This window comes from Lissotriton vulgaris, chromosome 2_1 (genome assembly GCF_964263255.1).
Source record: "Lissotriton vulgaris chromosome 2_1, aLisVul1.2, whole genome shotgun sequence".
Lineage (NCBI taxonomy): Eukaryota > Metazoa > Chordata > Amphibia > Caudata > Salamandridae > Lissotriton > Lissotriton vulgaris.
The window spans coordinates 2,117,417,749-2,117,443,434 of NC_141687.1; positions in this window are offsets into that span (position 1 = coordinate 2,117,417,749).

Below are 25,686 nucleotides of genomic sequence, written 5' to 3' on the forward strand. Positions count from 1 at the left end.
GGAAATTGCAACATTGCTGTACTGGCCAGTAGTGTGCAGGAACTCACAAAGGTCATGCAGGAGGGGGAAGCATCGCGCAACAGACAGCACCGCCAACTGATGCAGCAACTCAAACACCAAGGAAAGACCAACAATAGTCTGGCCACAGCCACGACACTGCTGGTGCGTAGATCAGTGACTTTGCAGACGGAAATGTGTCACTGTAGTGGAGATGTTGCCAAAGCACTGCATCAAGTCACTAATGCAGTAGACCTGATGAATGCATCCGTTAGGCAAGTGCATATGCATGATGGCAGTAGTGAGTGTGCCTCAAGCATGAGCAGTACCACAGTGCCTGTTGCAAGTGCTGTGAGATGCACTACTCGCAGCGCTACCCCATCCACTGCCAACGAAAGGCAAGAAGATGCAGCGGTTAGACAGACATCTGGGTGACTTTCAAGTAAATTTGATTTCAATTTTTTCATTAATTTTCGGATTCCAATGACTATTGTGACATTAGTCACTTTTGGCTGTTTGCTTATGTTCACTGGTCACAATACATTTACATAAAGTATACTTTGCATTGCATTGAATGTGTTTGTGTCTTAACTACTCACCTTAGAAGTAATTCTGTGTAATCTCCAATCTGCGCCTGCGGCCTTCTGCTGCGCCGGTCCCTTGTTGGGCAGGGTGGTGTGGCACTTGTTGGTTTCTATCCTCCGAGTCACTGCCAGACAGCTCCACTTCCAAACCTCCCTTTGTTGCAATGTTGTGCAGCATGGCACATGCTGCCACTATCTTGCAGCATTTGACGGAACTGTATTCATTGCACCTCTGGTCTTATGGAGGCGTCTGATTCGGCTCTTGAGTAGGCCAAATGTGCGCTCAATCACGTTCCTCGTAGAGATATGTGCTGCATTGTATCTCCTTTGAGCGGCTGTGGCTGGATTTAGATATGGTGTCAGCAGGTAATTCCGCAAGGCGTATGCGCTGTCACCTACATGTGAGGGTAGAAAGGCTGTCAGTGGTTGTTAGAGTATTACATTTGTACAAGGAATGGAAAGATGCTTTGCACATAATTACCTAGCAAATGTCCCTCTCAAAACTCTCCCCTTGCTAGACAGGTCTGAATGCTACTTTGCCTGAAGATATACGAATCATGTGCACTGCCAGGGAATTGTGACACAATGTCCGTTATAATGTTCTTTGCATTGCACACCACCTGAATATTCAGGGAATGATAACTTTTCCTATTGCGATACATATATTCATGTGCTGCAGGGGGACATATCGCCACATGGGTGCAATCAATACAACCCAGTACTTGGGGGAAGCCAGCAATTTGATAATACTCCTGCTTGGTCCTAGCTATTTCATGGGCTGTGGTCGGAAAACTTATGTGGTTGTGTATGTGTACCATCATAGCATCAAGGAAATCTGCCAAAATTTGTGACATTGCACTTTGAGACACACCTCCTGCTACTGCTATGACTCCCTGAAAAGTGCCTGATGCCAGTAGATGTAGGCAACATAATACCCTCACATGCGTTGGGATTGCATTGGTCCTATGGGTCTGTCGTTGCAGGATAGGGTCCAGTTCATGGATCAGATCATGTATCATTTGGCCATTCAGCCTATACTTGTCAAATATTTCATCATCCTCCGGACCAAGCAGAGTGACGCGTATTCTGAAGATGCACTCATTGATTTGCCCCCCTCTCTGTTGAGCAGCTTGCAGCCTCATCCTCCTCGCCATCAGGTACAGAGCAGCCATTTTGGAAACTGGTGCCTCATTGTGGGTGTATTCATATATGTTTATGTTGATCTTCAGCTGTTTCTGATTTGCACTTATTTTTACCACCTGGTTGGGTCCCTTCTTAATTTGCGATTGCAAAATTGCGATTTTCCCGGAAATCGCTAATTGCGATTTTTCTTGCATTTGGATTGCGATTCTTTATTTGCGATTCTTTACTTTCGAATCACAGATGGGAAATCGCAATGGTTTTCGCAGATTTATTTTTGCGATTCCTTATTTTTGCGAAAATTTACTATTTTTCGCAGATTTGAGGTTCATGCATTTCTACTCTTCAAATTGCGAATCGCAAATGCCCTTTTTTTTGCGATTCACAATTTTACCAACTTCTAAAACGCTTGATGCATGTAGGTGTAAGTGCCTCTCACAGAGTCAGTGAATTCAATTGTCCTAGGACTTTACTAGTACTACCTACAGTCTCTCGTCTCTCCTACTACTCCATTATTCTTCCTCCCCCCAAACGCTTATCTTACCTGTAATTCATGTTTGAAAAATAGGGCTAGGCACAGGGCTGGCTGCATGGCAAATGGCGATTAAGGTTGGCAATCCTGGGCAGATGAAATGGCATAATTGCGGTGGTACTAGTGGTGGTACACAGTGGCAGTTGCAGCATATGAAAAGAAAGAAAAAGAAACCTTGATTGGCCTGAGCGGAGCATTAGAACAGTATGATAGATACTATAGCACGTGACAGTACACTAGAACAGTGCCATAATGTAGCCTTACAAATGCTAAAGTATTGAAAGTATAACTACTACTTGCGTGGAATTTGACATTGGCTACTACTACAAGAAATAGTAGTGAAGGTAAAGGACACAGCAGCGTAATCATTTACCACGTGTAGGAGGAGGATGTTCTTGATGATCAATCCAGTTGATGGTGGCCATGAAAATCTGCTTGATTTGCCAATAGTCATGGGTCTGTGTCAAGCTGAGTAAGAATATATCCTCAGATTCCTTCACCAGCCTTGAAATGTAATTAATTTTCTGTTGCTATGACCTTATCCTCCCCAGCAAGTGTGTGGAATTATTGCTGTCATTTACTCACACATCAATGAAAACCACACAGCCCGGGGGAAGAGGGTTAGGGTTTGGAAATTGGATGGGAATGGGGTTTTTTTTGAAAGTTTTGTTGAGAGAAGAAAAAAAAAGCGCAGCATGGACAAACAACAAATGAAGATAAACAAATCTTTGGATATGAAGCTATCCATAAATCTTTTAAGTGATATAAAGGAAGTGCATGCATTACTGCATGCATCAAGTTGTTTGCTACATGGATAGGTTACTGAAAAGTAAGTAGTACTTTCTACAACGTACTAACTATGAATGAAAGAATGCGACAGTACATGGCTGCAGTAATTATGTGTTTTCACTTGCCTATCTCTGCACTTAGAGACACACTTTGTACATTAAATTAGTTTGAAAATAGCAAAGTAAAACCTATACAATGGTTGGAGGGATGAATTTAGAAGGAGAGAGCAAAGAAATGCAGAGTCACACTCATAGACGTTCACAGCAATAAATGAATGGATACTGTTACTGTATGTTGTTGTAGTTGTCCTGTTGAATTTGGGAGGTTGCATGCATCCAACCAGTCCTCTTATTTGCAGTACTCCTCCATTCCATCTGACGCTCCGTCGATCAATGTTGGTGACCAGAAGACACCCTGTCCACTGCCTGCCTGGCGGATGCTGAATTGCGGCTCGCTAATGTGAAGCCTGACTTCATCCTTTTTCCCATTGCACAGGGTGAAAGCCACCCTGTAAATGTTGATGGAAAAACAGGAAGTGATATTAAAACACCACTGAGAAAATAATATAAGGTACGCACAGTGTGTAGTGCAAAAAGTCACACTTTCAGTTTCAGAATCGACAGTACAATAGTTACGAAAGGGTGAATCCGAGTCTCCTTTTGAAGGATAAATAAGTATAGGCAAATTTAGCAGATCTTCCCCTCAGGCTAGGTGTACTGTAAACTGCAATTTTAGAACAAAATTAGACCTTCCCAGCAGTGCTCCCAGACCCTTAAACCCAGTCGCAAAAATGTAGTAGACCCCCAATCATGTATTTATTTATTTATTTAGTGTATTTTGGTATCGCGCGCAGCTACCCCAACGGGGTGTCCCGGCGCTTCTGTGTAACTTCATACTGCATAGAGTGGTTGTTAAAAGAATAACACTCAACAGAACAGGTGAGTTTTTAGGGCTCTCCGGAAAGGTTGTTCATCCTTGATCAACCGGATGGCATTAGGTAGTTTATTCCAGAGAGCTGCAGCCAGTACTGGGAAAGATTTCCCGCCAGAACGGGTTTTATTAAATCTTGGGACAGTGAGGAGATTTTTTGAGGAGGAGTGTAGGGTCCTGATGTTGTTATAAGGGGTCAGGAACTTGGAGAGATAGGCAGGGCCCTTACCTCCCAAGGCCCGGTGGGCTAAGACCAGAGCTTTGAATTCTGCCCTTTTGTGGATCGGTAGCCAGTGAAGATCACGACGGTGAGGGGCTATGTGCTCACGTAAGGGGATACCGCCAACCAGTCACACCGCAGCATTCTGAACCGTCTGGAGGCGATGAAAAAGCCCCACAGACAGGCCAGTATACAGGCCGTTGGCGTAGTCCAGGTGTGAGGTGATTAACGCCTGTACCACGATCTTCCTAGTATTACTGGGCAGAAAATGAATGAACTTTTTTATCATTCGGATCTAAGCTAGACATGCGGCGGAGACTATGTGAACTTGATGGTGGAAAGTGAGGTTGGAGTCCCATCTTACTCCTAGATTTTTCACCGAGTCTTTTGGGAGAGGAGGGGCGCTTAAGTCAAGAGGCCACCAGATGTTAGAGTCAAGTGGAGTTGGCTGGTGGAAAAAGAGAATCTCTGTTTTTCCTGCATTCAGCCTAAGGAAATTATTATCCATCCACTGGGCGATTGTTCGTAGGCAGTTTTTTAAGGGATCGAAAGTGGTCGGAGTGATACTGTTATATGAAAACAAAAGCTGGATATCATCAGCATAGGAAGTGACTTTTGTACCAGTTTGGACAATGATATCAAAAAGAGGGGAAAAATATACATTAAATAAGAGCGGACTCAGCGAGGAGCCCTGAGGGACTCCCCATCGAAGCGGACGACTTTCTGAAGTGAAAGGGGGGGTGAACACCGCCTGGGTACGGTTTGACAGAAAAGATGATATCCATCCTAAGGCTGTACCCTGAATGCCCTTTGAATGCAGGCGTTCAAGGAGGAGGGGGTTGGAGACGGTGTCGAATCCTACTGACAAATCCAGCAGCACCAACACCGCTCTTGATCCCTCGTCCAATCTCCATCTCACAGCATCTGACATCTCGATGAGTGCCGACTCAGTACTATATCCTGGCCTAAAGCTGTGCTGAGAGTCGTGAAACGCACCGGATGTTTCAAGAAAGCTCGCTAGTTGTTGTTGGGCGAGTCTTTCGAGTACTTTAGCAGGGGCTGGTAACAGCGAGATTGGTCTGTAATTAGCGGGCTCACTAGGGTCCGCGTTGGCCTTCTTGAATATAGGGACTAGTCGTGCTTGTTTCCAGGTATCAGGGAAAGCTCCCTGTTGAAAGGAATCATTCCAGATCCCGTTCAGGGAAGGATTGAGAACGGGGGCTAGAGACTTATACTGTTTAGCGGGCCAGGGGTCAAGGGGAGAGCCAGAAAAACCCAAACCCATACCCAAAAAAATGTGCGATACTTCTACCTGTCTGAGGCCTAGTGGAAAATGGTGACAAAACATACTTTGAAAGTAAAGTAGGCCGAAATCCCCCCTTTTCCACCATGGATTTTCTTCAAACCACTTGCAACCAAAATTAGAGATTTCTCGACAAGTGCTCCAAGAGTAGACCCCAGAACCCAAAATCTCGAACACCCCCAAACACATCCAGTACTGCTAACCCTAATGAGCCCTAAGTGAAAAATAGTGTCAAACGATTTCTTCAACTAGGCCAAATCGCTCCTTTCCCACCATGGATTTTCACAAAACCACTTGCAACAAAAATTAGATATGCCCAGCATTGCTCCAAAAAAGCAAAAATGCAAAAAACGGGGACTTAGACAAATTCAGGCCTATTTCCCAGATCACTCCGTGCACGCTCTGCAGCTAGGCCCTAACTCCCCTTTTCCACCACGGACTTTCTCCAAACCACATGCAACCAAAATTCGGCATGCCCAGCATTGCTCCAAGACCCCCCAACCTCCCCCAAACACCAGGAACCCCCCCAAACAGCCCCCTGAAAACACAAAAGTGAGCAAAAAGTCTGAAAATTGAAAAACTTTTTCACCATGGATTTTGTCCAAAACATTTGATTACGATATTAGACCTTCCCAGTTATGCCCCCAGACCCCTGCAGCCACCCACAAAAAAGCAGAACACCCCCAAAAAGGCAAAAAGCAAAAATGCAAAAACGGGGACTTAGACAAATTTAGGCCTATTTCCCAGATCACTCCGTGCGCGCTCTGCAGCTAGGCCCTAACTCCCCTTTTCCACCATGGATTTTCTCCAAACCACTTGCAACCAGAATTAGGCATGCCCAGCATTGCTCCAAGACCCCCCAACCTGCACCCAAACACCAGGAACTCCCCCAAACAGCCCCCCGAAAACACGAAAGTGAGCGAAAAGTCTGAAAACGGAAATCATTTTTCACCATGGATTTTATCCAAAACACTTGATTCCGATATTAGACCTTCCCAGCTATGCCCCCAGACCCCTGCAGCCACCCACAAAAAAAGCAGAACACCCCCAAACAGCAAGAAGCAAAAATGGGCCTACCTTCAATTCAGTCCAAAATACGCTCTGCAGCTTGGCCCTAACTCCGCTTTTCCACCATGGAGTTTCTGAAAAACAAATGCAATCAAAATTAGACTGTGCCAGCAGTGCCCCCACACCACAAAACCCACCCCTAATAACCTAGAAGCCCCCCAAACAGCACCCCAAAAACAGGCAAGTGAGCAAAAACGGAAAAACTTTTTCACCATGGATTTTGTCCAAACCACTTGATTCCGATATTAGACCTTCCCAGCTATGCCCCCAGACCCCTGCAGCCACCTTCAAAAAAAGCAGAGCACCCCCAAACAGGCAAAAAGCAAAAATGGGCCTACCTTCAATTCAGTCCAAAGGCCCTCTGCAGCTAGGCCCTAACTCCTCTTTTCCACCATAGATCTTCCAAAAAAACAAATGAAATCAAAATTAGACTGTGCCAGCAGTACCCCCACACCACAAAACCCACCCCCAATAACCTAGAAGCCCCCCAAACAGCCCCCAACAACATGCAATACTGCTAAACCTCAGTTTAAATTGTGCCAAAAGCGCTGTCTGCAACTAGGCCCAAACCCCCCTTTTCCACCATGGATTTTCTTCAAACCACTCGCAATCAAAATTAGACTATCCCAGCAGTGCAGCCAGCCCCCCGAACTACCCCCACAAATCTAGAACACCCCCAAACAGCCCCCCAAAAACATGCAATACTGGTATATTCAAAACATGGCAAATAGCGCTGTTCACAAAAAATTGCTGTTTTCAGCACTTCCACTACTTCGATCCTCTTGAAACTTATCTGGACAGTCACTTGTTCCAGCGATTCCCAAGAATCTCAGCAAGGCAGAACAAAATCGAACCACTGTGCTCATTGAAGAAGAAGAAGAAGAAGGTCTACGACAAGTTTTCACCCAAACACACGTGCCCGCAAAACACCCAAAAAGGCCAAACTTCTGCCAATTCTGGACCAAAGAACACCAAACCCCCATTAAAACCTTGCCAACATCATTATGAACGAGCCTGCATCAGGCCCCGAGCCCTAGACTCAGCGTGAACCATACCAACTTAAACCCAAAAACCCTAGTAAATCGCACTGAACCCTAAACCCTAGATATGCTTTGTCTGTCTGTGTCAAAGAGCCTAGGTATGCTACATCAGGAGGATGCTTCACTCAGTGGTGCTTGCCTTGACTGTCTGAATGGCCCTGCCGCAAGCATGGGCCAAAAATCCGTTCTGCTCAAGAATTTGCGATATTTCGGTAATTTCGGGAGATTTGCGAAATACCGAAAAACAGCAAATTTTCCAAACATAACGGGTCTTTGACCCAAGATTGAGGCAGTGCCATGCAGACAGTCAAGGCAGGCACCACTGAGTGAAGCAACCTGATGTAGCATAAAGAGGCTCTTTGTCAGACAGACAAAGCATATCTAATTGTATGCAGCAAGCCACATAGCCCAAATTTTACATGAACTGCTGTCTGGAGTGGACTTTGCCTGGCATAACAACAACAGTATACAGCCTCGCCATCGACCACTACATACTATGAATAGACAGACATGTAGTTCTGCTGTAGTAGTTGTTGTACACTGGTTTACCTGTTTGCCACTCACGAATTGGCCATAGTTGTTCCGTAAACCGACGCTGATGATCCATCCATCCCAGTGAGTGACTGTAAATAAAAAAGATATATTATTTTTAATCAATCATCATGGTATATTGGAAAGTGAGTCCGTTCCAAGAACATTTTGCATATTGTGAAATGCAACATAGTGGCCCCTGAATTTGAAGTACAATTTGAATTAAACAAGTTAAAAAAACAGAATAGTTGACATGATTAACAATTACTGTGTAAAAGATTAAATAATAACTAAGACAAGACATATGATTCATCATTTCATGCACAAAAAAAGGAACAGAAATTGGTTTCATCAGAGCCAGACAGCCATTGCTGTCCACTGCATGCCATCTTCTCAATTATTCATTACCTGTTCTACTTTTTGTCCACATCATCTTCAGAAAGTGAGGGACCACAGGGCAGCCTCTCCTGTCAATATCAGAAGTAACTCTGTCAGCAATCAGCAGGCATGTAGTCAGTCAGTAATTTCAGTCCCACTTGAGGGGACTCGTTGTAATCCATCCATCTGCCTTGACGGAAATGGATAGGGGGAGTCTGGAGGAGGAGTATAGAGGAGCATGATTGAGTTGTGAACTTGTGAACCTCAGAAATGCAGACTGCGGCACCTTCAAATCAATAAGGAATATAAGATGAAGACAGTGCTGCTGATGGACTTGTTGTGATTAGGTGATTAGAGTTTTGTTGTGGTAAAAGTTGCAAAACAAAGAAAGACACACAGGAATAAAAGTGAATAAGGACGAAAAAAGGAAGCCATTTTCAGGCCTCGTCCTCAAACTCCATGAATTGAGACGGGAGTAGGGCAGGTAACAAAGAAGAACTTCTGTCACCTAATTCGGTGTCCTCTTCTTCCTGCATGCATTAACGTACTTTGTAATCTGGTGGTATGAAGTGCTGATTCATCTTGATCAGTGTTAACCTCACCACATTTTTGGCCGAGAGGCGGGTCCTTTTTGAAGTTAAAATGGCACCAGCAGCACTGAAAATTCGTTCAGAAGACACGCTCGCGAGTGGGCAAGAAAAATAATTTAGAGCCAGGTTGGTGATCAGTGGCCATATAGGCATTTTCCTGTACCAATACAGCAATGGTTTTTTATTAACAAAGACCTCTGTTAGGTCATCCAGATAGGCCTGCACCATCGACTCAAGGTTCTCCACGGTTGCTCCACTTTGCGTACCATCTGTGGCCTTTGCAGCACTGGAACGAGCAAACCCTTGATGAGTTAGCCAAACCACTTCCGACAATATTATGGCTGGGCCTGGTGCAGGTGAGGATGATGATACGGTTGCTGCTGGTGTCGTTAATGGCTGTGAGGGAAAGTGACTCCCTTCGCCCACAGATTCAGAAGTGGAACTTGACGCCGGATGGGCTGCTGGTTCAGTTGGACTTCTGCCGGCTCCTTGAATTTTCTGCCGCTCTTTTTTTAACTGAGTGGGTGACACAACTAGCCAATGTTTGTACTTTGAAACATCTGCTTCATCAAAAGAAATTAATGCTTTGCTGGCCACTGACTTTTTGTACCGTGGATCCAGAATACTGGCACAAATGTAATTTTGTTCTGTATGTATGTTTTTAAGCCTTTCATTGTCAACTAGGCGGCTTAATAAACTCTCCGCCAACTGATATGCGTCTTCCTTTTCACCATCATCTCTGAACATTGAAGACACCGCCTTCAGTTGGTGCTCTAGCATGACCAGCAATGGGATAGCTTTACCCAAAGAACAGTCCTCCCTGCTCACTTCACACGTGAAGACCTCAAAAGGACGAAGCATGTCTGTCAGGCTTTTAACTAGTTTCCATTCCTCCAACTCTAGCCTCATGGCTTTCATAGTAGAACCCTGTCGAAAGACATACTCATTGATTACCATGCACTGCTCAGACAGACGCTCAAGCATGTAAAAGGTTGAGTTCCAACGTGTTGCCACCTCCTGGATGAGTCCTTTGACTGGCACTTTACGTTCATGTTGAATGCCCCTCAGCTGCTTCCGGGCCTTAAAAAAATGGCTGAAATGTGTGCAGATTCTTCGGCAGGTTTCAGTAACTTTCTGACTGTGTTTTCATTTTTCAAGAAATCTTGCACCACGATGTTAATACTGTGCGCCAAACACGGCACTCTGAAATAGTCACCTTGCTGCATGGCCTTAACTTATTTACTGCCATTATCCTTGGAAACATAACCAACTATGCGATTTCTTGGATGCAGCCATTCAGTGACCTTACTGTTAAATGCCTCCAAAATGTTTTTTGCAGTATTAGATTTCTCCATGGTAAACATGGCTAATGTTGCATGTTTCCGAGTAGCTTGAAAAAGTGTGTCCGGGTCAACATCTGCACTTGACTTGTCTCTAACCCCTTCAAAAGAGACCCAGTGTGCAGTGATGCACATGTAATCAAGGGCTTGGCAACTGGTCCACATGTCTGTTGTCAAGTGCATAGTGTGAACAGCACTCTTCTGCAAAGTTGCCCCAATCACCTCCAGCACATCTTGATGTAGTGCTGAAACTGCAACTCTGGCAAAATAGGACTGGCTAGGAACCTTCCATTTAGGGAAGACTGTTGCCACTAATTCTAGAAACCCCACCCCTTCCACGAAAGAAAAAGGGAGAAGGTCCAGCGCTAGAGTTTTATCCAGCTTTGCGTTATACAGACGTACCGTTTGGTGGTTGCGTTCAAATGGCGCCTCCGACCACAACATTCCGCGAATGGTGGGCTGGATCATTTTACGTGATGATGATGAAGACATCTTCAAACCAGTTAGGCCCTGTGATGTAGTTTTTTGCATTGGTGTCTCTCCCAGACTCTTAGTGTGCAACATACATGTTGCAGGGGTAGAGGGTGTGGGCGATACCACTGCAGTGCTGCTGCCAGCTTTACTGGGTGTACCAGAAATAATGTCTGTCGCTTCTTCAATACCCGGCTGCACGATCAGCCTCTCGTCATCATCAGATGCAATATCAAGGGATATATTTAGATTTTCTTTTCTTTTGCCTTCCTCGATCTTCCTTATGTGTGCTTCCCAAATGATAGTGTGGTGTTTCTTGAGATGACCTCTCTGGCCTCCGGTACCATAGTTAGTCCCAAGCTTACCCCGACTAACTGATGTTTTACAAATCGAACAAACGACCATGTTTTCCACACTTTGGCTAACAGTAAAGAAGTCCCATACTGGGGACTGGAAATGTCTGCTGGTGGACGAGGTGCTACTTTGACTTTCAATGCCGGATGAAGTGGAGGATGGGCGTGGCTGAATTAGTTTCTGTTGTTCACATTACAGCACCACTACTTGAGGTAGAGCTGGATGGAGGTCCCTGCCGGCCCTTCTGACTAAAAAATATGGAAGCTGTAGGTTGTTTTGGTGTTGTAGTTGACTGCGTTGGTGGTGGTACCAGTGCCCACCGCCCACATCCCGCTCAGCAGCCATTCGGGATAGGGTCAAAATTTCTGTCTGATGCATGCCCACTGGAGCTTGATTGACAACTGTGATGACTGGGTCATCGTCAGACTGTTCATCAGCAGCAGAAAACACCACTTCTTGTTCGTCGTCATCACCCATAAGTCGAAGCCTTGCGGGAGCCTTCCTTTTAGGCTTAGCTACCTTTGTCGGCTCATGGCGTGACTCACTCTCAGACTTCATTGTTGGGTTCCAATCACGATCAAGGTCATCAGAACGAAGGGGGCTTGAAGAAGAACTTGTAGTAGTAGTAGTAGCCCTCCTTGACCTTTTTCTTGCTGGGGATCTGAAAGACAATGGATCATTATCAGGATACCTCCTCTTGAATATCAATTTCCTGATGTGCCCCTACTTCTGGAGGAACAAGCTTTGTAGGCAGTTGTGCCACTCCATGAACCTCTAGTTGCACCTCTCCATGCAAATGCTCATGCGCCTATCCTTGAGCCTCTACTTGCGCCTCTCCTTGCGGCTCTCCTTGCGCCTTTCCTTGCCCAATTACTTGCGCTTGTACTAGTTGCACCTGTGGTTGTCACTGCGGCTGTGGTTGTTGAACACTCGTCAGCTGAGTTACACCCGGCGTTGATTGGATGGCACTTTCTTGTGATGAGCCAAGATCACTGGTCAATGGTAATTGAACAACCAAAGTGGCTGCGGCATTAGCACTCCTGGTCTTGGACCTAACTTGGCGTGGTGACACTGAGCCCAATGAAGCGGAGGTGCTGCTTCCAGCTTGGTCCCCGGCGGACACCCCTGCTGCTGCAGGCGTAGTTTTTTTTCTCCCAAATAAGGTGTCGGTGGGCACACCAGTCTCCTTGGTAGGTGGTGGCACTGGCTTCTTCTGCTCCTTCTTACTGGCAGTGGCAACTTTTTTCGCTGAGGCGCTACAGCCACCTTTCTTTGGGGCCATCTTCTTCAGATGTCAGAACAGCAGGCCGCAGTTGCTCGAGTTGCAAAGTTGTCTTGTCTGTGGCCACACGTGACGTCACGTGACGTTGTGCTGCACACACCGCTACAGGACTTCTTCCTGGCACTGGTGGTTCTCTTGTGCACCTAAAAGCAATGGAAGCCAGAGGAACATCAGTCATACACCCCAAAAAGTCAAAAAACACACAGAAATCACCACAATCCAATGCCATCCATGCCCTCAAGGATGATTAAATTCAAGACACCCCACAGAAAGACTAGCTCCATGCACCACTGAGTACCCCTGTGTATAATGGTTGAAAGCAAGGCAAACTGGGTGTAGGCCTCAGCACACTGCCTGGCTTCAAAATGGCCCCTTGACCCCCACCACATGGCCAGGCCCTGCCTGTCCCAGGCCTCAAAATGGCCCCCACCCACATGGCCAGGCCCCAACACAACCCCAAAAAGTCTAACCACACAAAAATCACCACAATCCAATGCCATCCATGCCCTCAATAATGTTTAAATTCAAGACACCCCATAGAAAGACTTAGTACATGCACCACTCACTACCCCTGGAAATAATGGTTGAAAGCAAGGCAAACTGGGTGCAGGCCTGAGCACACTGCCTGGCTTCAAAATGGCCCCTTGACCCCCACCACATGGCCAGGCCCTGCCTGTACCAGGACTCAAAATGGCCCCCACCCACATGGCCAGGCCCCAACAACACCCCAAAAAGTTGAAAAACACACAAAAATCACCGCAATCCAATGCCATCCATGCCCTCAATGATGTTTAAATTCAAGACACGCCACAGAAAGACTTGGTACATGCACCACTCACTACCCCTGGGCATAATGGGTGAAAGCAGGGCAGGCTGGGTGCAGGCCTATGGCTCAAAGCATACTTCCTGGCTTCAAAATGACCCCTTGTCCCCCAGCCACATGGCCAGGCCCTGCCTGGATCCAGGCCTCAAAATGGCCCCCACCGACATGGCCAGGCCCCAACAACACCCCAAAAAGTCAAGAAACACACAAAAATCACCACAATGCAATGCCATCCATGCCCTCAACGATGTTTAAATTCAAGACACCCCACAGAAAGACTAAGCCCATGCACCACTGAGTACCCCTGGGCATAATGGTTGAAAGCAAGGCAACCTGGGTGCAGGCCTGAGCACACTGCCTGGCTTCAAAATGGCCCCTTGACCCCCACCACATGGCCAGGCCCTGCCTGTACCAGGCCTCAAAATGGCCCCCACCCACATGGCCAGGACCCAACAACACCCCAAAAAGTCGAAAAACACACAAAAATCACCACAATCCAATGCCATCCATGCCCTCAATGATCTTTAAATTCAAGACACCCCACAGAAAGTCTAGGCCCATGCACCACTGAGTACCCCTGGGCATAATGGTTGAAAGCAAGGCAAACTGGGTGCAGGCCTGAGCACACTGCCTGGCTTCAAAATGGCCCCTTGACCACCCACCACATGGCCAGGCCCTGACAGTACCAGGCCTCAAAATGGCCCCCACCCATATGGCCAGGCCCCAACACAACCCCAAAAAGTCGAAACACACAAAAATCACCACAATCCAATGCCATCCATGCCCTCAATAATGTTTAAATTCAAGACACCCCATAGAAAGACTTGGTACATGCACCACTGAGTACCCCTGGGCATAATGGTTGAAAGCAAGGCAAACTGAGTGCAGGCCTGAGCACACTGCCTGGCTTCAAAATGGCCCCTTGACCCCCATCACATGGCCAGGCCCTGCCTGTACCAGGCCTCAGAATGGCCCCCACCTACCTGGCCAGGCCCCAACAACACCCCAAAAAGTAAAAAAACACTAAAAATCGCCACAATCCAATACCATCCATGCTCTCAATGATGTTTAAATTCAAGACACCCCACATAAAGACTTAGTACATGCACCACTCACTACCCCTGGGCATAATGGGTGAAAGCAGGGAAGGCTGGGTGCAGGCCTATGGCTCAAAGCACACTTCCTGGCTTCAAAATGGCCCCTTGACCCCCAACCACATGGCCAGGCCCTGCCTGGACCAAGCCTCAAAATGGCCCCCACCCACATGGCCAGGCCCCAAAACACCCCAAAAAGTCGAAATACACACAAAAATCACCACAATCCAATGCCATCCATGGCCTCAATGATGTTTAAATTCAAGACACCCCACAGAAAGACTAGGCCCATGCATCACTGAGTACCCCTGAGCATAATGGTTGAAAGCAAGTTAAACTGGGTGCAGGCCGGAGAACACTGCCTGGCTTCAAAATGGCCCCTTGACCCCCACCACATGGCCAGGCCCTGCCTGTACCCGGCCTCAAAATGGCCCCATCCACATAGCCAAGCCCCAACAACACCCCAAAAAAGTCATAAAACAAACAAAAATCACCACAATCCAATGCCATCCATGCTCTCAATGATGTTTAAATTCAAGACTCCCCACGGAAAGACTAGGCCCATGCACCACTGAGTACCCCTGGCAGATTGGTTGAAAGCAAGGCAAACTAGGTGCAGGCCTGAGCACACTGCCTGGCTTCAAAATGGCCCCTTGACCCCCACCACATGGCCAGGCCCTGCCTGTACCAGGACCCAAAATGGCCCCCACCCACATGGCCAGGCCCCAACAACACCCCAAAAAGTTGAAAAACACACAAAAATCACCGCAATCCAATGCCATCCATGCCCTCAATGATGTTTCAATTCAAGACACCCCACAGAAAGACTTGGTACATGCAACACTCACTACCCCTGGGCATAATGGGTGAAAGCAGGGCAGGCTGGGTGCAGGCCTATGGCTCAAAGCATACTTCCTGGTTTCAAAATGACCCCTTGTCCCCCAGCCACATGGCCAGGCCCTGCCTGGATCCAGGCCTCAAAATGGCCCCCACCGACATGGCCAGGCCCCAACAACACCCCAAAAAGTCGAAAAACACACAAAAATCACCACAATGCAATGTCATCCATGCCTTCAACGATGTTTAAATTCAAGACACCCCACAGAAAGACTAAGCCCATGCACCACTGAGTACCCCTGGGCATAATGGTTGAAAGCAAGGCAACCTGGGTGCAGGCCTGAGCACACTGCCTGGCTTCAAAATTGCACCTTGATCCCCACCACATGGCCAGGCCCTGCCTGTACCAGGCCTCAAAATGGCCACCACCCACATGGCCAGGACCCAACAACAACCCAAAAAGTCGAAAAACACACAAAAATCACCACAATCCAATGCCATCCATGCCCTCAATGATGTTTAAATTCAGGACACCCCACATAAAGACTTAGTACATGCACCAATCACTACCCCTGGGCATAATGGGTGAAAGCAGGGAAGGCTGGGTACAGGCCTATGGCTCAAAGCCCACTTCCTGGCTTCAAAATGGCCCCTCGACCCCCAACCACATGGCCAGGCCCTGCCTGGACCAGGCCTCAAAATGGCCCCCACCCACATGGCCAGGCCCCAAAACACCCCAAAAAGTCGAAAAACACACAAAAATCACCACAATGCAATGCCATCCATGCCCTCAATGATGTTTAAATTCAAGACACCCCACAGAAAGACTGGGCCCATGCACCACTAAGTACCCCTGGGCAGATTGGTTGAAAGCAAGGCAAACTGGGTGCAGGCCTGAGCACACTGCCTGGCTTCAAAATGGCCCCTTGACCCCCACCACATGGCCAGGCCCCTGCCTGTACCAGGACTCAAAATGGCCCCCACCCACATGGCCAGGCCCCAACAACACCCCAAAAAGTCGAAAAACACACAAAAATCACTGCAATCCAATGCCATCCATGCCCTCAATGATGTTTAAATTCAAGACACCCCACAGAAAGACTTGGTACATGCACCACTCACTACCCCTGGGCATAATGGGTGAAAGCAGGGCAGGCTGGGTGCAGGCCTATGGCTCAAAGCATACTTCCTGGCTTCAAAATGACCCCTTGTCCCCCAGCCACATGGCCAGGCCCTGCCTGGATCCAGGCCTCAAAATGGCCCCCACCGACATGGCCAGGCCCCAACAACACCCCAAAAAGTCGAAAAACACACAAAAATGACCACAATGCAATGCCATCCATGCCCTCAACGATGTTTAAATTCAAGACACCCCACAGAAAGACTAAGCCCATGCACCACTGAGTACCCCTGGGCATAATGGTTGAAAGCAAGGCAACCTGGGTGTAGGCCTGAGCACACTGCCTGGCTTCAAAATGGCCCCTTGACCCCCACCACATGGCCAGGCCCTGCCTGTACCAGGCCTCAAAATGGCCCCCACCCACATGGCCAGGACCCAACAACACCCCAAAAAGTCGAAAAACACACAAAAATCACCACAATCCAATGCCATCCATGCCCTCAATGATCTTTAAATTCAAGACACCCCACAGAAAGACTAGGCCCATGCACCACTGAGTACGCCTGGGCATAATGGTTGAAAGCAAGGCAAACTGGGTGCAGGCCTGAGCACACTGCCTGGCTTCAAAATGGCCCCTTGACCACTCACCACATAGCCAGGCCCTGACTGTACCAGGCCTCAAAATGGCCCCCACCCATATGGTCAGGCCCCAACAACACCCCAAAAAGTCGAAAAACACACAAAAAGCAATCACCACAATCCAATGCCATCCATGCCCTCAATGATGTTTAAATTCAAGACACCCCACAGAAAAACTAGGTCTATGCACCACTCACTACACCTGGGCTTACTTGCTAGTGAGGCTTTACAGGCACCCCAAAATTAAAAAAATCAACATATAACAGTGAGCTAATATTCCATGACATAAATGAGAATTAAGGTAAAATAAATCACAGAAACAGTTTTATCATGCACCCATGACTAATCCTGGGCCTACTGGATACTGTGGCTACCCACAATATATATTTTGTTAAAGTTGTGAAAAAATTTTTAGAACTGTAGTTGCCTCAACTGCAATGCCCCAAACAAACAACACCAACTTACTTGTAAAATCTCAAGTCCAAAAGTTATCCAAACTCCAAAGTCCAAAAAGTGACCAGGACATGGACAAAGCACTGGGAGGAGCCTGCTGGACAGGAACAGGAAGTTGGAGACTCTGGGGCACTTCCTTCCTCCCACCCCCCCCCCAAAAAATGGACTCCTTGCACCAAAAAGTGCAGCCAAATGTCAATATGAGGAGTTATTCTGATCAAAATCATTATTTTCATAAGGTTTATGCTTCCTGCAGTGGATTTTTTGTGCAGAATTGCAATTTTTGCAATTTAAGGAACGCAAGCTGTTCAAATCTCCCGCCGGAAGTCAGCTGCGCGCCGCATCTACGTGTTTGGCATTGTTTACTCCCGTAATGCATGATCGCGGGCCTTTATGATGTACTCGCGTTGTCAAACTCTCGCTGTGCAAGATGGCGAGCCACGATAACGTAATTGCGTTCGAAAAACTCTTGTGCGATGACGCAGCAAGATCGCAAATGGCACAGCACTCGCAAACCAGGAGAAAAACAACTCGGCGGACTCAGAATCACGGTAAGTCAACGCCGCGCGCGCGATATTGTATTTTTCAAGCACGACCAAGCAAAATAATTCGCATCTTGTGAATTTGCGGATTTTTGGGTAAATTTGCGCGATTCGCAGATCGCAAAATCATCAAAAATCCTCAAATTTGCCAGTTAAACGGATTTTACGCCCATGTTTAGCACAGAACTGGTTTGGACTGGGCACAGGACCCTCTGCCTTCAGAGAACAAAGGATTTGCTAGTATAAATACTGGGACCCAGCCCCAAGAACTTTAGATCACTTTTGGGAAACAAAAAAGAACGTCTGCTGAGGAGAGAAACCAGAGAAACTGAGGAGGAGACTGTCCCTAAGCTGAGTGCTGTTTGGGTGATTTGCCTGCAGTGGTTGCCTGAGTGCCAAAGAGAGGAGGAAGGACTTTGTGCTACTTTCATTCAACTTGTGAAGTATCTCCAAGGGCTTGAGATAGAGCTTGCCTCGTGCTGATGTCTCAGGGACAACAGACTTCACCCACCAGCTCCCTAAGAGTTCTTTGGAAGTGCCTTGCAGTTGTGGTGGGATTTCTGTGGAACTGCGTGTCGCACGGAGCTGGCAGCACGACTCACGAAGAAGAAGCGTATCGCCACTGCTGATGCTGTTGCTTCGCAAAGCAGAAGCGCCACGTATCGTCAGAGAAGAGGATCGATGTCGCACTAGACACCGCCACATCATCGGAGAAGCTTGTCACCGCCGCAGCCGCTGTCGTTGCAGCGCTGGGAAAGCGTGTCGCCGCTGCGACTGTCGCATCGTCGCCGAAGCACCTCGCATCGCCAGATAAGAAGATCGGCGTTGCATCAGACACCGCCGCAACACCGGGAAGCGTGTCGTAGGGCCTGTCACGGCTCAGAAGAATCATTGAGTCACAGCATAGTCGTCCGACATGCACGCATTATGTTGCATCAAGGAGAAGACACCATTTTTGTTTCAGTGAACCAGATCTTCTCCCATCACGGCGTTGCGGGCTGCATCGCCACGGAAGCACTGTAAGAAACCGACGCATAATCTCGCCACGCTGAGAAGAACCGATGCATCCCCAACGCATCAGTATGGACCCGATGCATCACCGTTCTTACGTGTAAGGAACCAACGCATCACCTTCCCTGCAACACTTTTGTTGCATAGCGTTACGCATCCAAAGGTACATTGAACTTAAAGTGTCGCATTTTACATCTAAAGAGAACTAAGCTATTTCTACCATTTTTAAAGTACAGTATTGTGGATTTTTTTCGTTTGTGGTCTTGTGTTAAGTCTATATAAAAATACTTCTTTTTATACTACAACTTGTGTGGTATCCATCTCTAGTGTTTTCACTTGAAAACCAGGATCGTCTGCAGGGCTGATTAATAATTCTCTAACCCTTCCAGAACACCTCTCAGTGCTGCTGAGGGAAACAGAAGCCCTGGCAGGTGTCACGGGGGGGGGGGGATTTAGACAGAGAAGACAAAGGAAAAGAAGACACGATGTAACTCAACCACCTGGACCGGCCAAATTCCTTGTTCTGAACTTGTGGAGTCTTCGTTTCACTTTACTTAGAGATGAGAAACCAACTAATTACACATATTAGCTTATCTAATTAACTGATGCATGCATAAATGTGAGATTGTAGTATCAGGGTTCAAATTATGCACATACATATATATATATATATATATATATATATATATATATATATATATATATATATATATATATATTCACTGAAAAAACCATAGAAATTCCCACGTTATAGTTAGTTGGACTCACTATAACTTGCGCGCCTACAATGCACTGCTGATGACGTCACATATTACATCACTCATGACATGGTCAGTGACATCACTCATGACATCACTGATGACACCATCCAGTGAATGTGTGCCTTTCTGAAAAATATATATATTTTTTTATATGTATTTGTAAAGTACGATGCAAGAATAAATGGTTAAATAAGTGTGTAAATGGATGTTTGTTTTTAAAAGAATTGATTGGTAAACTGCCTTATTAAGTGTATCTTAGTGAATACATATAATAGCTAGTAACTTTTATATATTGAAATGTATGTATCAGTGTTTCACTTTGTGTATAAGTGGCTGTATGGGTTGGTGACTGACTCACTGTTTGTATGTGTTTTGAAGACAGCATATGTACAGGACTGTATGGATGTATGAGTGTGTATATGTGTATGTTAGTGAGTAAACGGCTGTCTCACTATTGTCTTTTTCAGTAACGACATATGTTTTAATCTAGTATATGTGAGTATTGATTTATACAACTGAGTATATGTGAGAGTGAGAGATTATAAGAGTTCCTGTTTAAATTAGTATGTGTTTATATAGGTGATTGTTTAAGAGAGTAAGTATGTGTAAGTATTCTTGGAAGTAAAGTGGTAGTGTGTGTATAGCTGTATATGCAAATAAATGAATGTTCATTAGTTTTTTTGCATGTGTGAATATGTGTGTGAGTAACTTTTGGATGACTGTCAGTGTGTAACAGGATGTATAGGTGTATCACTACATATAATGAGTGAGTATATGTATGAATGACTATATAGAACTGTGGAAATTCACAAAATTGATGTACATAAGCGGCGTTCATTTGTCTTTTCCCATTCCCCTCCCTGTACGCACCACGAATGTCGTGAGACGTTGACCGCATCACTCCGCCAGTAAAGGCCCGTGCCCGCATGTACCTGACAGCCATTTTAGGCACCATGGCCTCTTTGCCCGCTCATTGAAATCCCCGGCTTCCCTCCTGCGCGCATTTGAACACCCCCCCCCACTCTCAAATGACCCTCTCCCTCCGCGCACCCTGGCTGCCCCCTCCCTCACATGCACAGGTCCGCATGACCCTGTCCTTGGGAGTCACGGCCGCGCCTGACCAACATCTCCTTTCCTTTCATGAATAACCCCTCTGTTGGTAAACCCTCCCTCCACAATTGACTGTCCACACAGGTCCGAAGCCATCGCCTAAGCCGGGAGATACTGTTTATTGCCCCTTATTGTATGGAGTCACTCCTCTTCAAAGGACCCACTATTGATCCTGGCCTCCCCACCCCCTGGGGTACGATCAGGCGCACACATCCTAAGAATCGGCGGAACACTCAGCTGCGTGATTGCCCCCTCCTCTTATCGGCAGTTTAAGGGCCTCTATTGTGGATATATGTGGGGTGGGATTGACACGAGGATTACGGGGATGTCTTTTCCTTGTCTCACAATATCGTTATTGTAATAAGGAATGTTTTGTAAGGTATAAAAGGCGATGTCTCAGAGAACTTGTTAGAGCACCTCCCGAAAGACACTGTGTTTCGTGTCCGAAATGACAGGCTCTCCTCATGAGTAATAAATCCTGTTCTTGTGATTCCTGCTTCCAGCGCCCGTCTCTTTATTTGGTAACTATTCAGAATGGGAACTAAGAGGCGTTTTGCGCCAGCCGCCCTGGCATCGATTGTCATATGGGCTCACTTTTCTACAGAACTGTTTGTGAATGAGTGGATGTGTATATAGATGGTGGAATTACTGAATTGTTTGTTGTAACTGGTATGGGTATCTCCACTTTTTTGAAAATGTTAAATTCTATTCTTGAATATGTGTTTCAAGACTTACATTACACTGAAAGGAGGACTCTCACTCTGTCACAAGGATGGTGTCATCAGTGATGTCATGAGTGATGTCACTGACCATGTCATGAGTGATGTAATATGTGACGTTTTCAGCAGTGCATTGCAGGCGCGCAAGTTATAGTGAGTCCAACTAACTATAACGTGGGAATTTCAATGGTTTTATGTCAGTAAAATTTCCAGGTAACTATAACTGGTGTGAAACCTATGGTTTTTTCAGTGAATTTAATAGGTTTTTTAAATGCTAATTCCTAACTATAACTGGTGTGAAACCTATGTTTTTTTCAGTGAATTTCATAGGTTTTTTAAATGCGAATTCCTTTCTATATCGAGTTTCTAACCTATGTTTTTTTTACAATTTGCTGTTTTGTGTAAGTATTAATTTTTGAGTTTTTTTTTATATCATTTTTTCCTGGGGCGCTCTGGGTGTGCGCTCCGGTAAGCTCTCCGGTAAGCTCTCCGGTAAGCTTTCCGGTAAGCTCACCGGTAAGCTCACCGGAAAGCGCACCCAGAGCGCTACTTTCGTTCGTGAAAAAAAATATGAATGAAAAGTTAATAATAATGCAAAACATTTCGTACCATACAAATAAAATCAGTTTTTGTAATAAGGAAAATGATTATGCATTTCCGTAAAAGTATGATGACATCACTTCGGCGCGCAACATAAGCGCCCTCGGAAGCGTCTACGTTCGCGCCACGTATACGCACCCGGAAGCGCCTACGTTCGCGCCACGTATGCGCCCCGGAAGCGCCTACATTCGCGCCGCGTGTGCGCACCCGGAAGCGCTCCGGTGCGCGTCGCGTAAGCGCGTCGGGTCATGTGACCTTAAAATAACACTTTTCATTGGTTGCTAACAGTTTTTTTTACAAGGAATGAAATCCCCACCCATTTCCTTCACTTCTTCTTTCACTTTTGCGACTGCAAGACCTGCCTTTTTGCTCCTGGATATTTCTTGGTTTTACAATGGCTGCCAGCCAATCCAGCAGTGAGGATAAACCAGAATTCATCAATGAAGAGCCTCCTCAACGAAAAGTTAAGGAACATTTCATTTGGAAATTTTTTTAAATCCCACCTGACCAAAAAAAGGTGAATGCTCCAAAAGTGGAGTGCAGGATGTGCAAAGAAGTGCTGTCACGGGATAACCACTTAAAAAAGTACTCATTTGGAAACTTCACGATTCTGCGCCATGTCCAGAGGAAGCACCCCCAGAATTTTGCCCGGGAAAGTGTCAGGGCTCTGGCACAAGAGGTTCCCAGTGATGGGGCCTCTACATCCACCGGAGGAGCAACTTCTTCTGGGAGGGGGCAATCGCAGGAGCAGGTGCCAACATTCAACCTGCATTTAACCATAATGTCCTCAGATGCAGATACTGCAATCAACTCCTCACCTATGGGGAGCAAAGTGTCCAGCTCATGGTTCAAGCATTGGAGAACCATCGCTGCCCTTCCCACCCCTAATTCTTTTTGTTTTTTTTGCTCCTGTTGAGCAGTTTCCATTCCCTGTTTTTGTTCCTGTTTAGAAAAAAGAAGAAAACAAAAAGTTCTTTTCAGAACTACCTCCAATTCTCATCAAAGAGCTATATTCTTAAAAAAATGAAAAAAGAGTAAGTGAAATAGAGTGCGTTGATAATGGAAAGGAGAATGAGTAAGAAAGATCAGAAAGGTATGAGAGGAGAAAGGAAGTGAAGTAGGAGGACTGAAAGAAGGTGAGTGTTAGGAAAGAAAGTAAGGAGAAGAAGAGTGAATATGGGGAATGTTGATATTCAAAGAAAATGTTGAAAAGGAACAGGGGTGTGGAAGGATAAGAAAAGATGCATTGCTGGAGTTGAAGGCAGAAGGGCTCATTTATGAAGCCATGCGTCACTTTAACACCATCAAAGCATCACTTTTTGTGACGCATCAGTCCAATAAAAAATGCACCTTATTTATTCATATTTACAAAGTGGCGTTTCTAGGTAAATACGTCACTTTGTAAACCCCTGTGCCACATTATTCCTACGTCAGGTGTAATGTATGCAAAAGGGACGTATTGACGCAAGAAAGGGTCGTAGAGGTGACACAGTGAATAAACTGGAGGCCTCATTTCTGAAACGTGACGCATCGCTACGTGAAAACAGCGATGCGTCACTTTTCTGTTCGCACTCCTTATGACATTCCAGATGTGTCATATTTAATGTATGACGAATCAACTCGCAAGGAGTTACAGATACGTCAGTATTTCTGACGTATCTGTAAACACAAAAGTGACGCATTACTGGAGTGCGTCACAAAAGTGACGCAACTCCAGTAATGCGTCCTTTCACATGGGGAAAGCACCATGTGAAAGGTCTTGCGTCAGTCTTACACCTGCTGTGAGGCAGGCGCAAGATTTTGACACAACAGCATCCTAAAAGTGACGCAGTGAAATCTCATAGATTTCACTGCGTCGCTATTACCAAGCTTTTTACGGGGGAACGCCCCCTCTGCATACATTATACCTGACGCAGGTATAATTTGGCGCAGGATTTTAAAAAGTGACCCATCTACCTAGATGCGTCATTTTTTAAATATAGCGCAACAAGGCGCATTTTTTTACACCGCTGGTGCGATGCATCACTTTTCTGTGGGCACTCCTTACAACATCCCAGATGTGTAATATTTAATGTATGACGAATCATGTCGCAAGGAGTTACAGATACGTCAGTATTTCTGACGTATCTGTAAACACAAAAGTGACGCATTACTGGAGTGTGTCACAAAAGTGACGCAACTCCAGTAATGCGTCCTTTCACATGTGGAAAGCACCATGTGAAAGGTCTTGCGTCAGTCTAACACCTGCTGTGAGGCAGGCGCAAGATTTTGACGCAACAGCATCCTAAAAGTGACGCAGTGAAATCTCATAGATTTCACTGCGTCGCTATTACCAAGCTTTTTGCGGGGGAACGCCCCCTCTTCATACATTATACCTGACGCAGGTATAATGTAGCGCAGGGTTTTAAAAAGTGACCCATCTACCTAGATGCGTCACTTTTTAAATATAGCGCAACGAGGCGCATTTTTTTACACCGCTGGTGCGATGCGTCACTTTTCTGTGCGCACTCCTTACAACATTCCAGATGTGTAATATTTAATGTATGATGAATCATGTCGCAAGGAGTTACAGATATGTCAGTATTTCTGACGTATCTGTAAACACAAAAGTGACGCATTACTGGAGTGCGTCACAAAAGTGACGCAACTCCAGTAATGCGTCCTTTCACATGGGGAAAGCACCATGTGAAAGGTCTTGCGTCAGTCTTACACCTGCTGTGAGGCAGGTGCAAGATTTTGACGCAACAGCATCCTAAAAGTGACGCAGTGAAATCTCATAGATTTCACTGCGTCGCTATTACGAAGCTTTTTGCGGGGGAACGCCCCTTCTAAATACATTATACCTGACGCAGGTATAATGTGGCGCAGGGTTTTAAAAAGTGACCCATCTACCTAGATGCGTCACTTTTTAAATATAGCGTAACGATGCGCATTTTTTTACACCGCTGGTGCGTCACAAAAAGTGATGCACAGGCGGCGCAAAACTGTTGCAAGGCCTTCATAAATATGGTCCTGGATTTTCCCCGTGCTTCGTTCCCCGGTGCGCTTCCCGGTGCGCGTACCGGGCGCTCCCCCTGCGCAAATCGAAAAAATATATTTTTTTAAAATGCCCCGTGGGACCCTATTTTAGCCCCCACATTAAACCTAGGGGGTCAGGAGGGGGTCTACCCTGCCCCCTATGGTCAATTCCCCCTTTGTTTTTGCCACCTCTTATGTCTCGATTTTACCGAGACACAAGATGGCGGCCGCTCCAGACTGTTTAGAATGTTTACAGACACCCAAGAGCCAATCAGCTTTCAGCGCGCAAGTCGCGTGGCGCGCCCGGTGCGCTCCCCGGTGCGAGTACCGGGCCGCGCCTATAGATATATATATTTTTTTGAACCTAAATTAGTCAAAATCCACTGGAGCACATATCTTGAGACATAGCA